At 41.2% G+C, this 16,966-nt stretch overlaps 1 protein-coding gene across 1 annotated transcript in view; it reads left to right on the top strand.

The window, feature by feature from the left end:
- The first annotated feature begins 3,273 nt into the window (after positions 1 to 3,273).
- ALPK3 (alpha kinase 3) overlaps positions 3,274 to 16,966 on the top strand; it is a 186,282-nt gene continuing 172,589 nt past the window's right edge. The window contains exon 1 of the mRNA XM_082256705.1: positions 3,274 to 3,412. The gene's annotated coding sequence lies outside the window, so the exon portion shown is untranslated. The remainder of the gene's footprint in view (positions 3,413 to 16,966) is intronic.

Here is a 16,966-nt window from a genome sequence, read left to right as displayed (position 1 = left end):
TAACAGGATTGAGAAGAGATCGTAGATCAGGATTGAGTGCAGATTCACCCCACCCCCCACACAGCAATATCGATTGTAGTTTGTAGAAGACACTGACCCTATAATTCAGCAGACTCTATCCCTAAAATGCCTACAACTCGCCCTGCCTAAACACTCCGACCTGTCCCTCAATTCTATCCGGACACAAATGGTTTTTTCCTGCCTATCTTTCCCTAATCAGCAGCCAGCACATTGATGTGTGCTCTGTCCCTTAGCTAAGCAGCAGAATGACGCTGCTGCGGCGGCTGCCTCGAACTTATAAAGACTTGGTCACATGCTTCAGACGGCCAATCACAGCTACTAAGACATTTGCAGGCATGGCTGGGATGGCTTAAGGCACACCAGTTAAACGATTGTTGATTGGCTGTTGAAAGCCCGCCATGAAAAGAGCGCCAAAGCATGCAAAACCCGGAAATAAAACGACCGAACACGGATTTTTACCCGAACATACAGTAAAGTGTCCGTGTCCGTGTTCGGGTAAAAAAAATCCAATTATTCGGTACGAACACGAATAATACAGTCCGTGTTCGCTCAACACTAGTCAACACTGCAAATGTTGACTCTGTATAAACTTCATGTAATTGTCAATAAAAGCCTTTGACACTTATGAAATGCTTGTAATTATACTTCAGTATACCAAGGTAACTTCTGACAAGAAGATCTAAACACAATGAACCAGCAGACTTTGTGAAAATTAATATTTGTGCCATTTTCAAAACTTTTGGCCACGGCTGTATATACTGTATAGTGGTATTGGGGATGTTTAGCTCTGTGGTAGATGCTATTTTTGTACAGTACGTCCATGTCACACAAGCATAATTTATAGTTAGGGTCTGAAAGTCCACTTTTTAATGGGGGAAAAGAAAAGAAAAGTCTATGCAGGTATTCCCATGCAGGGGTTTCAACTTCGGACAGCAAACACAAGCGAAAAATACCGAGCCACCTGGCTCCCTGTCAGCAGTGCTTGTTTTGGTCTCCCAGACCATTTGCTATTCACGCTCTCACTCTCAAACATAGGTGACAGCACCTTGCTGTTCAGGCCCACATAGCCGGTTGATAGGGTTTTCCCAGTACGTCCAGCTTTTACCCACCAAAGACTTCCGGATTCTCTACAGCCCCCTGGACTCACTGGCCTCTACACATGGGAACACACCCTGCTGGTTGTATACAACATTGGGGTGCAACGCAGGGTTGGAGATTCCATTCCAAAAAAATGCTCCTTAGTCCCGCATGTGCAAACCCTGTGTCTTTTTAACTACTTCACCCCCCGAAGGTTTTACCCCCTTCCTGACCAGGCCCTATTTTGCGATTCGGCACTGCGTTATTTTAACGGACAATTGTGCGGTCGTGCGACACTGTACCCAAACTAAATTTACGTCCTTTTTTTCCCACAAATAGAGCTTTCTTTTGGTGGTATTATCCCCCCCCCCCCCCCAAAAAATGTAAAAATCTAATTTTTTTAACATTGTAGGCCAATTTATTTTCTGCTACATATTTTTAGTATAAAGAAAATCGCAATAAGCGTATTTTAATTGGTTTGCACAAAAGTTATCATGTCTACTAACTACAGGAAAGATTTATGTAATTTTTAATGTTTTTTTTTACTAATAATGATGGCGATCTGCATTTTTTTTGCGGGACTGCGACATTGCGGCGGACAGATCGCACCCCTAACTGACATTTTTTACACTTTTGGGGGTACCAGTGACATTACTACAGTAATCAGTGCTAAAAATATGCACTGTTACTGTAATAATAACACTGGCAGGGAAGGGGTTAACCCTGTGGGTGATCAAGGGGTTAAATGTGATCCTAGGGGAGTGATTCTAACTGGGGGGGGGGGGGCGTGGCTTCTGAGATGACAATAGAGACATGTGATCCTATGTAGCAGTATCACATGGGCTCTATTATCATCCCAGGGAGAAGGACGGTTGGCTGTGTTTACAACAGACACTGTCCTTCTCTCTCAGCGGGGAACAATTGCGGGTGTCAGGCGGCAATTGGAGCGGCCTAACAAACGCATCGGCTTCCCCGCTGACGGCGGTTCGGCCAGGAGTGGCTGCCTGCCGCAGTACATCTGTGGCGGCAGTCGTAAAGGAGTTAAACCTATTTTTCAGCGTGCCATGTTTCTGACACTATACATGCATAGGTGTGCGCAGCCTATTGCATTAGGGTGTGCACTCCAAAGCTCAATCACATGGTAGTGATCCCCCAATGTGTTCATTCAGAAAGGGAGAGGGACGGTAAATTACATATACTTATTCTAAAACATCCCCCTGTGTGTGCCCACAGCAGCAGCCAGTGGGAGTGAAGAGGAGGGAAGCTGGCAGCGTTATGGGGGGGGGGAGCCAGGGCAATAGGGGGAATCTGCTCTGCACAGGGAGATTAGGGTGTGCCCGGGCACACCTGGCACACCCTGTGCGCATGCCTATGCATACGTACATGTGTATGGAAGGGCTGAAAGGGCTGTGGACTGCATACCGCCTGTGACTTAGGCTCCCTGGTCTGCTCTGAATCATGCGGGTTCCAGAGAAGAGCATGTGGTTGACCTAGTCACGTGTTGGGGCCTGCCCGCAGTTGCAGGCAGAGTCCTGCGACGACACCCTGATTTCAAATATGATAGCTGTTGCAGTGGTCAAGAACCCCTGTGTGCTGTCACGGGGTAGCTGGTTTAGCGGTGGGGAGTTCCATTTGCACCAAGTTATACCCCAAGTATGAGTGTAACATGTAACATATAACGTAATGCAAAAGGAGGAGTTAGCCTTTAACCTAGGAACGTGTTTTTGGAGTGTGGGAGGAAACCACACAAGCATCGGGAGCATGCAAACTCCATGCAGATAGCGCTCTGACTGGTAGTGGTAGGCAAACCCGAAAGCCCAGCGCTGCACGGCGGAAGGGCTAACCACGAAGTCACTGTGCTGTAGTAGTGCAAAGGGTACCAATGTTCTTCTGATAGTTGAGTAGATAATGTTTTGCTCTCTGGAAAGTTAGTTATGTTCTATTGGTTTGTTATTGCAAAACCAATGACATTATGATGTCGGGTAAAATGAAGCAATAAGTAAACAAATGTCAGCTACCAAAACACGTTACGTATAGCTGTCTCTTCTATGTTTTTACCCTCCCCCAGTAATGTCCAGTCTCTTCCCAAGACACTGAACCCTCCTGGAAAATGTGACTGTCCCTATGCCTGGATATCTATAAATAGATGGTGGGCAGCGCGTGTTGTGAGTGACAGCTGCTGCTGGAGATTTGGCCGGGTGTAGGAAACAATCAGTTCAGGACTGGGATTCAGCAAACACACAATATTTACCTGCTTCCTCTGGAATTGCTCTGCTTACCTTGTCCGAGGAGCTGAGGTTCTGATTTCCATACGGTAAGCTTAGATGTCTATCTAGAGATGGAGATAAATTGGATTTAAAGTTATTACAACTTTTACTGCTAAACTTTTCATGATCCCATACAGAAGACTTATCTTCCCCTGATAAATGCACTATATCATGTATCGGTCTGTATGATGTCTCTGTTGTATGCGGAACATTTAGCGGTCTATTTATGAACTTTTACACACAAGATTTAATCGAATCCAGTTAGAAAATGTGTAAATCTTGGGTGAAAGTTGTGTGAATATTTGGGGAACATTTTAGTCTGCCTTTTATTGAGGCCACAATACTTGAAAGAGATAGGCTTCATTTCTACAATATGTTTGGTTGTTTCCTCAACTGTTTCTAGGGCTCGAAGAAAATGTCTTATAAACTTAACAAAGAATGTTAATTCTGACATTAATCTTTAACACATTCTAGTTTACTACATTTTTTGTTGTGTCTAGAGTCAGATAACTTCACTTTCCTCGTCACAAACCTTCTGTAAAGTAATTTGTTTTAATTTGCCGCTACATGATTATTAATGCCGTATTAAGAAAGAATATTGATCTCTATTTTTAGCCATTTGAATGCTGTTCTGTGGTTTGTCTCTTTAAGGGCACCCTCCTGGTATCTCAAATAAGATTGTCATGGGAAGAGGGACTGGACAGACACAGGCACTTGAATTGCTAAAATAGGTTTGTCACAGCTTTTGAGACGCAATTGCAAACATGCATATATTTTGTTTGTAATAATGATGATAATGGAACTGATGCAATGATAAATGTGCTATTGGAAGTGGAGCTTTTGATCTGTGATGTGTTTTTGAATGTAGAAAATACTGTACAAGAATAAATATGCAAAACATAAAAATATATGTCTGGCAATATTTATAAGGAACTTTGAGTTTTCTATTGAGGATAACAGTTGCATGAGAAATAGAGGTTTAAATAATTTAATTTTCACATCATTACATGTGACCATTTTTAACTTACTAGATACATATGTTAATGAATTAAAATGGTTTTCATGAGACAGTTACTTTAAGTGCCGGTTCACACTAGTACGACTTGTCAGGCGACTTGGTCAGTCGTGCACCGTCGCGGTCTATAGTGTAGTACAGGAACGGTTCTAATAGGAGCGACACAAGTCGCTCCGACTTAGAAAAAGGGTCCTGTACTACTTCGGGGCGACCTGGAGCGACTTGCATAGACATTCATTTTATGAAGTCCGTGCAAGTCGTGCCGAAGTCGCGCTGCACGCGACTTTACAGGTCGCCCCCGAAGTCGTGCCGCTTCAGTGTGAACCGCCACTAAAGCATATGTAAACCCAAGAACAAAATCTTAATATGTTGCAGCTTATTAATCCTTAAGCTGGATACACACTATACAACTTTTGTTGTTAGATTTCCTTTAGATTTACCTTCAACTATGTAGTGCAAGGGCCTGCCAGATAGCATACACATTGAAAGTGTTTAGGTTTGACCTCATATTATATGGTTTTGGTAAATCTAAAGGAAAAAATCGAAAGGAAATTGTATAGTGTTTAACCAGCTTTAAGGCCCTTACACACGATACGAAAATCGGAAGTAAAATTTCATCCGACAAACGATCTGCCGATTTTCAGATTAGTATAGTGCTTTCGACAGCTGATTATGAATTTTCAGATGACAAAATCTGGATGTGCAGGCTAGAAAATTTTTATGATACGTCAACACAATGTCTGATTTTCATTTAATTACTACAGTTTTCGTCCGAAAGAAATCGTAAGAGCAAGACTAGGCATGCTCAGAAACGAAAGAACACATACAAAACAATTCAACACATGACATCACTTCTGAAGTTGAATTCTGTCGTACGGGAATTTTCGTATGAAAATAACCTCTTTACTTTACATATGAGACTAGCATGCAACAAAAAACGGATGAAAGATCGTCCAATAATCTGATCATGTGTACGAGACTTAAGGCTGCAGTAGTCTGTTTTTTTCTTCTTCTTTTTTTTTTTTTCACCTGGTGATTCTATCACTGGCACATTTTCTTAAGCTGGATACACATTATACAACTTTTGTTGTTTGATTTCCTTTAGATTTATCTTCAACTATGTAGTGCAAGGGCCTGCCTGATTGCATACAAATTGAAAGTGTTTAGGTTTGACCTCATATTATATGGTTTTGGTAAATCTAAAGGAAAAATTGTATAGTGTGTATCCAGCTTTAAGATGGCTACACTCACTCCTCCACTATCTATTGAGGAGCCAACCTTGGACAGCAGTATTGTCAATATGTGGAGAGGGTATTGTTATGGTGGCCACTCATGTTTTAAATTTTTATTATCCAATCAACGTGATTCAAACAAATTGAATAAATCTGCAAACAATAGAAAAGCCATAACTGCCCTTCCAATTGATTTAAATCAGATTCAATCAAAATGATGTTTTACATTGATTGGCAGCACTGAGATACTTTGTTCATGAATACAATTGTATTTTGAGAAATCAGATTACATGGTGCAACAGAGATGTGATTGATAATTTACAATCATAAATTGAGATCCGAACTTCGATCTAAATCCCCTTCCCCATGTGTGACATATTGATTGAATAGGTTGTCGACTATAGATCAGTTATTCCTATTGTAAGAGATCATTTGGAAAATACATCAATCACTTATTAAAGTGCGTATGGCCAGCATTAGATAGACTAGTAGATTTAGATGTACTAAAACAAGGGACTATAAAAAAAATGAACTCCAGCTTACACTTTTAAGAAGTTACAGCAACAGTTTCTTTTCTTTTTTTCCTTTTGGGCTGAAGGTTTTAACTAAATTTATAAAAGCTGATCATTGTAAGAACCTACGTCATTGTTAACTGGTTTGCTTCAACTCTCAACTGCTACTTTTGCAAGATAGCTTGGTCTGTTAATGGAAGGTAAAAAATAACAGCAGGGTCAACAGGTAAAAAAAAAGGTAAAAAAGTTATATGATGCTCTGAAATAACAAAGCCGGTTGTGTTGATGCTTCTGATAAACTGCATCATAAATTTAATTTTTGATGTTGCCTAAGGTAACAAATGTAAGTAAAATAAATTCTATGTATTAGTGAATAAACTCTAAATCATTATACAGGTGTTGGTATATAGTTTCTGGATTAATCATGAATGATTGCTTGGTACAGAGTTAAAGAATGTTTTGCTTGCAAATAATTTAAAAATTAAGAAAAAAAATTAGATCCTAGTTTATGTTTAGACAAAACACTCAATTTATTTTCTAAATTCTTTTTTTGTGTTTTTTTCTGTTGTGGCTTTGAATTGTGTGGGATTTAAGGAATATATGTATACATCCCACACATCCCATATATATATATATATATGAAGAAGAACTCCGGGCAAACTAGAAATCCTCCCTTGCCATGGGGTAACCCCCACACTGCAGAGGTTAATTGCTCTTGTTTTACATCTTGAGAACCTGGAAATGCAGTTTTACCTACTTTATCCACTGTTCTCATGCTAAAAGAGAGTTCCCCAAAACCACTGATCCCCTAAGGTCTGGTGATGGGATGCCCCCATTGACATTAAGACAGGATCTACTACACGCCTGCAAGGTTGGCTCGCATCTATCTGGAGTCCTCTGCTGAGTGCTGGCACTGCTCACATTCCCCGGCGTATTTTGGGCATATTTTGGGCATATTTTCTGGCATTGCCTGGTGGTCAGAGACTTCTGGACTGCTGTGCTGGCCTGTATTTAGGAGGTGGTAAAAATACCGGTTCCCAACTCTATCGTGGTTTGTCTGCTGGGGTTGGTTGGAAGGGTCTGGTGAATAAGGGGACTCCGCTCTATAAGGCTACGTATCTCAGTAGGGGCTGTCCGCGCAAATTTGATAAAGTGTGGAAGCTGTGGCTGGATTCTCCGGCTTCGACCTCTGCCGAACGGTCACAGGTTTCCTAATGTCATTATGTGCTTGAGTGGTTATGGGCTATTGAATACTTATGCTGACTGTCTGCTGCGTGGACGTGGGAAGTTTATTTCTTTGTAACCTGTTTTTTATTACATTTACAGAATCCTAATGTATGCTGTTCACTCTGCTTACTATATGCTTGCACTATGAGGATGCTAAAGGAATGTTGGGAGTACATTGGGGGTTTTTCTAGCCTCTTCAAGGCGTATCTGTCGTTATGCAGGACCTGCTAGGTGGAGCCTGGGGTGGCGGGGTGGTGCGCGGGGGGGGGGGGGGGGGGGTTTGTTGGCCTGATGTCAACGGTTTTTCTCTTATGTGTTTGCCCTGCATGGCAGTGTGTCTGTGTTTGTTCTATTCTTGTGTAAAAGCAATAAACAGAAATTTACAAAAAAAAAAAAAACAATGCTGTGACCATAGCCATGCATTGGATGTAAGGACACCAAGAACAGTCTGCAAGCCAAATTGTAGGGGAATGCTGTCTGCAAGGGGAGCCATGGATCTAGTGACTGCTTTTCTCAATTCCTAGACCTAAAATGAGAATTTAGCCCTTGCAGTGTGTGGGCAGCACCACTGCAACTGCAAGGGAGAATTTCTTTTGTTCAGCCCGCAAGCTGAATGAAAGAAACTAATATTATTTGTACAGGTGCGTGCATCTTATAAAATTTTAAAATCTTCAAAAAGTTAATTTATTTCCGTAATTCAACTCAAAAAGGGAAACTCATATTTTATATAGATGCGTTACACACAGAGTAATATATTTAAAGAATTTCTTTCTTTTAATTTTGACGATTATAGCTTACAGCTAGTGAAAACCCAAAATTCAGTGTTTCAGAAAATTAGAATATTACATAAGACCTATAAAAAAAAAAGGATTTTTAATACAGAAATGTTGGCTTACTGAAAAGGATGTCCATGAACAATATAGTATGCACTTAATACTTGGTTGGGGCACCTTTTGCAGGAATTACTGCATCAATGCGGTGTGGCATGGAGGCAATCAGCCTGTGGCACTGCTGAGGTATTATGGAAGCCCAGGTTGCTTTGAAAGTGGCCTTCAACTCGTCTGCATTGTTGAGTCTGGTGTCTCTCATCTTCCTCTTGACAATACTCCACAGATTCTCTGTGGGGTTCAGGTCAGGCGAGTTTGCTGGCCAATCAAGCACAGTGATAGCATGATCATTAAACCTGGTATTGGTACTTCTGGCAGTGTGGGCAGGTGCCAAGTCCTGCTGGAAAATGAAATCATCATCTCCATGAAGCTGGTCAGCAGAGAGAAGCATGAAGTACTCTAGAATTTCCTGGTAGAGGGCAACTCTGACTTTGGACTGAATAAAACACAGTGGACCAACACCAGCAGATGACATGGCTCCCCAAATCATCACGGACTGTGGAGAATGTTGCATCTCATTTGGAAATCAAGGTCCCAGAGTCTGGAGGAAGAGTGGAGAGGAACAGAATCCAAGTTGCACAAGAGATCCAGTGTGAGGTTTCCACAGTCAGTGATGATTTAAGGAGCCATGTCATCTGCTGGTGTTGGTCCACTGTGTTTTATCAAGTCCAAAGTCAGCGCAGCACTCTATCAGGAAATTTTAGAGCACTTTATGCTTCCCTCTGCTGACCAGCTTTACTGAGATGCTGATTTCATTTTCCAGCAGCTGCCAAAAGTCCCAATACCTGGTTTATTGATCATGCTATCACTGTGCTTGATTGGCCAGCAAACTCACCTGACCTAAACCCCATAGAGAATCTGTGGGGTATTGTGAAGAGGAAGGTGAGAGACACCAGACCCAACAATGCAGACGAGCTGAAGGCTGCTATCAAAGAAACCTGGGCTTCCATAACACCTCAGCAGTGCCACAGGCTGATTGCCTCCATGCCATGCCGTGCCGCATTGATGCAGTAATTCATGCAAAAGGTGCCCTGACCAAGCATTAAGTGCATACTATACTGTATATGGACATACTTTTCAATAAGCCAACATTTCTGTAATAAAAATCCTTTTTTTTATTGGTCTTATATAATATTCTAATTTTCTGAGATACTAAATTTTGTGTTTTCACTAGCTGTAAGCCATAATCATCAAAATTAAAAGAAAGAAATGCTTGAAATATATCACTCTGTGTATTATACATCTATATAAAATATATGAGTTTTACTTTTTTAATTAAATTACTAAATGAAATTAACTTTTTGAGGATATTCAAATTTTTATGTGATTCACCTGTGTAGCTAGTTTTAGAGTACTTGCACACAGTACTGATGTTTAATCAGCAGTATTCCTACCCAAATTTTCTTTGCTTATTTTGTGCATATTTGTGTGTATTTGCATGTACATGAGGGAAATAAATGTTAGCTTTTAGAATAGAATTTTAACCTCTTCAATTTAACAGTTTATGTGCTGTGGGGGTTATCTTAAATGGGGATCACCTTCCCTGGGAAAAAGGTAGTCCAGTCATCAGGTCTTTCTTAAAATCTGACTTGTATCCGGTTTTACTGTAAAGGTTGCATGGAATTCAAACAAAACAGAACAGAAAAAAATCCTTGACATCCAAGCACTAACTAAACACTTCAGGTTCCTAACTTACAAATGAAGGGCTTCTCCCAGTCTCCAACAAAACAAACACAACACAACACAAAGCAATCTCCACATCGATAGCTCTCTCCGGTTTGGCTTCCTGAGTCCCAGGCTTAGAGCAACCTCTTGCTCCAGTCCTAAATTATTTCTAGCAACTGCTGGCAGTCACAAATGGACCACAAAATCTGGTTCGGAACCAATATTGCCAAGGTGGCCTAGAAAACCTAGACCGACTCCTACATATAAACTCATTAGAGGTGATTCATAGCATCCATCAATCACCTCGCCTTTCATAATGTCACAGCGGCTATACAAGCATATACTAACTGACAACTCGGATTTCTGTTTTTTTTTTTTGCATCTATTACGCATCGCATGTTTACATGCCTTTGTGTAACGGCACATTGAAAACAATGGACTGCATTTAGATCAGTAAAAAAAAAAAAAAGCGCCTGTATGCCTAAAAATGCTAAATTTTTAGGCAGCATTGTGCAAGAGGCCTTAGGTAGATTAGGAAGTGTGCTGGAAACTATGGCGAAAGAGATCTTGCACTGGATTTCCAAAAATGTAAAAAGCCAGCAGGTGGTTTAGACTATGTGATTTTGTGACTAACAAAAATCTTCTAAATCGACTTTCTCTCAAATTAACTGTCTTCTGTTGTTCACAAATAAACATAGCAGGTGTACCTTTTACTTTGATTGGGAATGACTATGGAACAGATTCATGCAGCTGAAATTCTAAGCCCGATTTATGCTTTCCTTTAAACATGGATCAGAAATCATCGTGTTTTCAAATTCTTCTTGGCAAGTAAAGATATTTTTAACTACACACTATCAACAATCTGTTGAAAGTGCATCATGATGATACTATTCCTGTGAGAACAAACCTGGTCCATGTTGGTCAAAAATCTCTGCATGGAAGAGTGGGCGATCTCCCTTCTGACCCTTCCAAACCAAAACTGTATCCCTGTTTGCTGATATTCTCTCCTCTTTATACATCAAACTTGCCTCTATTTGGACCAACAAAGCCGACCAATTTTTTTTTTTAGCATGGTTCCCTGCCCTCTCTGACGATGCTTGTAAGACACCTAATGAGGACTTCTCTTAGGGTCTCCATAGCTGTCAAATTCTTGAAACCATTGAAAACACCTGGACCAGTAGACTTTTCAGGTCTCTAAAATAAATCAAGTGTGGGACTATAAACCAGGAATACTTTTTATAATGAATACTCTTAAAAAGCAAAGTAAAGTACAGTTCCTATCTTTCAAATCAATAAATATCTCAGATACCTTGGTACCATCCAAGGACATCAAGCTGGCGACAATATATATGAAGTCATCCATCTTATCAGGCAACTGCATCAACATGGGCTTCTCTTGTCTTTTGACACAGGAGTTCCCAAACTCTGGGTCAGGACCCACTGGCGGGTCGCAAGCTGCGTTTTAGTGGGTCGCACTGAGCCGGATATCACTGAGAGTGCGCCAGCTTAAATTGTGCTGTGCCAGCCTGAGCAAATTATAAAGAGCCAGAGCAGTCAAATTGCGATGGATTCAGGACCCCACCCACACAGTTTACGGAGGCTGGTCTGCATTTCCCGCGAGGAGGATACTTGCATCAGCGAGTACGTATGTGGGCTGTTATGTAAGTTGTAGGATATGTTCATGGGGTGCAGAGCCAGCTCCCCGGTTCTGCTGGCAGGAGCGGTGGTGGCTAGACTGGCGGTGGGATTCTCTCAGCTATGGCGGGCAGAGACGGCAGCCATGGGGTCATAAGAGGACCAGGTGGCATGGCGATGTCAGGAGTTCCTGGCAGCTTCTATTTTAATTTAACATCCCCCTAATTTTAAAATATGCATTATTATTTGCATTTATATAGTGCCAAAAAATTCTGTAGCGCTTTACAAAATTCAATTACAAGGAAGTGGGTCACGAAAAATAACTGTATTCAGAAGTGGGTCTCGGCCCAAAAAAGTTTGGGAAGGCCTGTCTTGACATATATAAGGCATTTGATTCTCTCTCTTGGAACTATTTACGCTGCTTTAGAAATGGGCTTTTGGGGATAAAATACTTTCAAAGATATCTGCCCAATACTCTTTCCCTTCTGCTATGGTTAAGTATGCAGGACAATACTTTTCAGCATATTTTGAGACTTACAACAAGGGTACCCCTTATCCCATTGCAGGGATTTCTAAAGCTGGACTTTGCTACATGGTTAACCCATTTGCAGATGACGCTTTCTTAGTCCTCACTAACCCTTTCACCAACCTCCTGCACCGCCATTAAATTCATACTTAATTTGTTCATATAATATTAATATAAAGCAAATCCACATTCCTGAACATCACCCCCCCCCCCCCGAGGTGATCTCCAAAATACAGTCCCATTTTACCTCATTAGACAACTTTGATGCTAGAATTTTTGGGTATAAAATTGACACACCATTATGCCTCATTATTCTCCACAAATAACTACCCCTTGTCGAGATCCAAACCACAATTTTGCAAACGTGAAATTCCCACCCCTGTCATGGATACGTGTTAATGTCTCAACCTTCTATCTATGCTAACTACAGAGATGGTTTCTCTCTTTTACCTGGGCCTACAAGTTACCCAGGGCCCCCCGTTCTACAATTTTTTGAGAGGTCTTGAATATATTAATGCATAACTATACAAATCTCACAACATTCCTTATTACATGCTAGCTCGAATGTACCACTCTGGGCAATTTTTGAACTGCCAAATTGTGACGGTATCCCAATTACTGAACATTTTTTGTTCCTATGCAATGTCCACCCACCTTCCTTAAGCCACCTATTGCTTATTAGCTTAAAATTCTGGGACTCTGGTAATTTAAGGTCCCCTTTCCTACCCCTTCTGCCAGTTCTTAACAACTCATTATTTCTTCTGGGAATGAATGGAACAGCCGAGAGCCTTTGTTTAAAGGATTACCCATGGCTTCATTATCTGACCTCATGCTCTTTGTTGTCCTGGACAACTTTGCAAGAACACTACAAAGTGACTAATGTAGAATGTTATCGCTATCTTTAACTCCAACATTGGATCTCATAGAAATTAGTCTTTGAACATGTATGTCTGCATTCTCTGAGATTCCCCTGATTTATATCCCTTATATACAATACTATAAATGTGAGAGAGCCCCATTCTTCTATGTCTTATGTTCAGAATTTGGAGCTAGATTTCCCCGACCCCTTGGAACTGGAGGATTGGGGTTAAATCTGGTCCACAATAGCAAAATACTCCTTTAATGCACCATCTTAGAATCATCATACAATGTTCTCTTTCAGTGGTATTGGGTGCTGATTTTTGGTTCAGAACATTTGGTCTCCTCCAAACTCTGTTTCATATAATAGTGCCAAATAATGCATGCATGCATGGCCCTCTTCCATCAAACAATTCCTTGCTTTTTTCATACCAACACAAACTGGCTACATATTGTATTTGTTCCTAAACCAATAATGGCCAAAACCTGGAAGAAAATCAGAGTCTACTTCCAAGAAGGCAAGGATTGCTTGAATATGATACTGATATATACGGTACATTAATGATAAACTATTTAGCATCCTTAAAGACTCACAACCTAAATTTCTTAAAATATGGTGTAGCATCCTCCCAGGTAGGTTATAGGCAAACTATAAAGGGGGGCTTTGTCTGCTTATCAGATAGGCCTTGATTTTTCAGCTAGGCTGTCATGTGTTCCCAGGTGTGCCTGTTGAGCTTGGGGAGTCTCCCCACTGTGTCCAGGGGGGGGGCTCTCATTGGACAGTGGAGGAAACCTGACCAATAGTACACCAGGGCTTGTATCTGCAATGCATCCTGGGATGGGGTATAAGTCTGAGGGGAGCACATGACAGAGTGTCTTTGGCAGGAAGCAGAGTCCCAGGAGGAGGGTGATGGCTGTCTCTCCTCATGTCAGCGTGAGAAAGGTGTCCTGGATGGTCAGCCTAGAGGACAACAGGTTGAGCTGAGCTGCAAAACGGGATCCAGTGTGCTGTGGACCAAGTGGAGTTGTTGGGGTAGACATTTCCAGGAAAGCAGTGTCGTGAGTACTGTAAACTGCTCAGGGGTCTACCTAGGATAGGGGACCACTCCGGAAGGTCAGAGGGATCCAGAAGCCAGCTAGCCAGTAGAGGAGGCTTAGAAAAAGGGGTGCCAGAGTCTAAGCCCTGAAGAGAAGTCTGTAAAGAGAGTGCCAGTGTGGGCCCTGAAGAGTTAAGAGTTGCAGCAGTATTTACAAGTAGCTACATCAGCCCAGAGGGCTAAAGGGAGCAGTACAAAGGACTTTTTGTCACCGGGGAGTGTCAAAGTCAGTTCAGTGTTAACAGACAGCAAGTCAGCGTTAACAAGCGCTAACCGGCGTTGACCGGCATTCAGCCAGCGTCAAGAGGCATTTTTCTCAGTTGTCCCATTACTTTGTGAATAGTTGAGCCAGAGGAGTATCCCACTCATTCCCTTCTCCCATCCAAGTTCCTAAATAAATACAAAACCCAAAGATGCTGGACTGTTTCCTGTCTCAGTGCTCGCACTTGGAGAACACGCCTAAATGTGCTGTTGTTGCTAGCGGTATCCTTGGCTGACCCTCATCCAGCAAAATGGCTGGGAATCCTGCTACAATGGGAACCATGGCTTATTTATGCCTTTCCATCCTTGAACTTTTCTACTCTGAGTTACTTAAAGCCTGATTACCTGGCCCCTAGGCCCCAATCCTTAGGGGTTACGCCTTTCTCTATCCCCTTTCTTGTAAACAATTCCCCTACATGTCCCTGCTCCCTTTCCTTTACTTCTGCTATGTGACAATCTTTCTTGACCCCCTTTTTTTCCTGGTTTCTATTTTTCCCTGTCGCCTTCCAGTTTTCCCCACAACCTTTTCCTTTCCCACTCCTCTCCTGTTTTCCCTCGCTTTTCTTGTCTGGACCTCCATGTTCAATTAGTGATCTTGATCATCTATCCACAATCATATGGCCATAAAGAGACCTTCAAGCAGCACATGATAGGTCCTGAAAGTTTATTATTTCACAATTTGACTACCTCACCCTTAGTGATTATTATCTCTATCAGATGTTTTAGCCTCTGTGTGGGCATGACTGTAGTTATTCATTTTTAAATTCAATAAAAATGATTGCAACAGAAAGTTTGTTATGATGTCCTTTTTGAAACACCACCAGTCCATAATGTGTTCTATTAAAAGTGCATGCTTTGACTATCTATAGCAAACAGCATGCACTTTCCTTTTCCAATAGAAGCTTACTTCAAAAATCTCCTTTCATGTTGTGAGGGCTGCCTATCTTCTGGCCATCTCTTTCAACAGTTTCCTGGACTGCCTGCTTGCCATGTGACATCGCTGTCTGCAAGCAGTGATGGTGTTATATGTGGAGATTTTCCTGCACTGAGTCTGCCTCCTAAAAATCCTCCTTTTCAGTGCCTCTGCAGTATAGTTGTAACTAAGATGGCAGAATTTGTTAAGAGGCTCTCAATGCATTTAAAGAACTATACAATGTGAGATTCTTTTAAAAAAAATAAGTTTCAAGATCTTTCTGATCGGGATTTGGCAAGTAGGTAGGTAGGTAAGTTAGCACTAATGGGAATGGGCAATGTGGAAATTAATATATGATTTGACTTATTCTGGGCAATTAAACATTTTGAAAAAAGTTGTGTCATTAGCTTTATTACTCACCCCCTTGGTAAAGACCTCATTGCTAAATTGTTAATTGCCGTTACTCTACAGCAGAGCTCTGTTATCTCAATCTTCTGTACATATGCTGTGCACAACCTAAACTGCTTCTGTACAGGGTATTGGACTACAGATTGTCAAATGGCTCATCAGTGTTTACATTGTGAAACAGTTGTTATTAAATGTCACTCTAATAGTCAGTTCCCCAGTTATTGAAAGCTACATCTGTTGCAGCTTGTGATTGTGCAAGCTTGTGCCTCAATGTATGCGTGTTAATGTTTGCCATACTGTATACCATTTTAAACTTATGTAATATCTTGTAACACTCATGTATATATTGAAAATTAGTTATAAATGAAAATGATACAGTACCTTAAAAAGTATTTATAGCCCTTGAAATTTTCCACATTTTGTTATGTTACAACTTAAACCTTAAATGTATTTTATTGGGATTTTATGTGATAGACCAACACAAAGTGGCACGTAATTGTGAAGTGGAAGGAAAATGATAAATGGCTTTCAAACTTTTTTAAAATAAATATCTAAAAAGTGTGGCGTGCATTTGTATTTAATCAATACTTTGTAGAATCACCTTTCACTGCAATTACAGTTGCAAGTCTTTTTGGGTATGTCTCTACCTGCTTTGCACATCTAGAGAGTGACATTTTTACCCATTCTTCTTTGCAAAATAGCTCAAGCTCTGTCAGATTGGATGGAGAGCGTCTGTGAACAGCAATTTTCAAGTCTTGCCACAGATTCTCACTTGGAATTAGGTCTGGACTTTGACTGGGCCATTCTAACACATGAATATGCTTCGATCTAAATCATTCCATTGTAGCTCTGGCTGTATGTTTAGGGTCATTGTCCTGCTGGAAGGTTAAACCTCTGCCCCAGTCTCAAGTCTTTTGCAGTCTCTACCAGGTTGCCTTCTAAGATTGCCCTGTATTTGGCTCCATCCATCTTCCGTAGTCAACTCTAACCAGCTTGCCTGTCTCTACTGAAGAAAAGCATCCCCACAAAATGATGCTGCCACCAGCACTTGAAAACTAACACTGTACATCACCCTAAACACACCACCCCCACCGTGAAACATGGTGTGTTCAGGGTGATGTGCAGTGTTAGTTTTTCGCCACACATAGTGCTTTGCTTTTAGGCCAAAATTTCAATTTTGGTCTCATCTGAACAGAGCACCTTCTACATGTTTGCTGTTTCCCCCACATGGCTTCTAGCAAACTGCAAATGGACTTCCTATGGCTTTCTTTTAATAATGGCTTTCTTCTTGCCACTCTTCCATAAAGGCCAGATTTGTGGAGTGCACGACTAATAGTTGTCCTGTAAACAGTTTCTCCCACCTGA

Source organism: Pelophylax lessonae (assembly GCF_965119305.1).
Source record: "Pelophylax lessonae genome assembly, chromosome: 4".
Lineage (NCBI taxonomy): Eukaryota > Metazoa > Chordata > Amphibia > Anura > Ranidae > Pelophylax > Pelophylax lessonae.
Note: the sequence above shows the minus strand (reverse complement) of the source record. Positions and strands in the feature narration are given on the sequence as shown.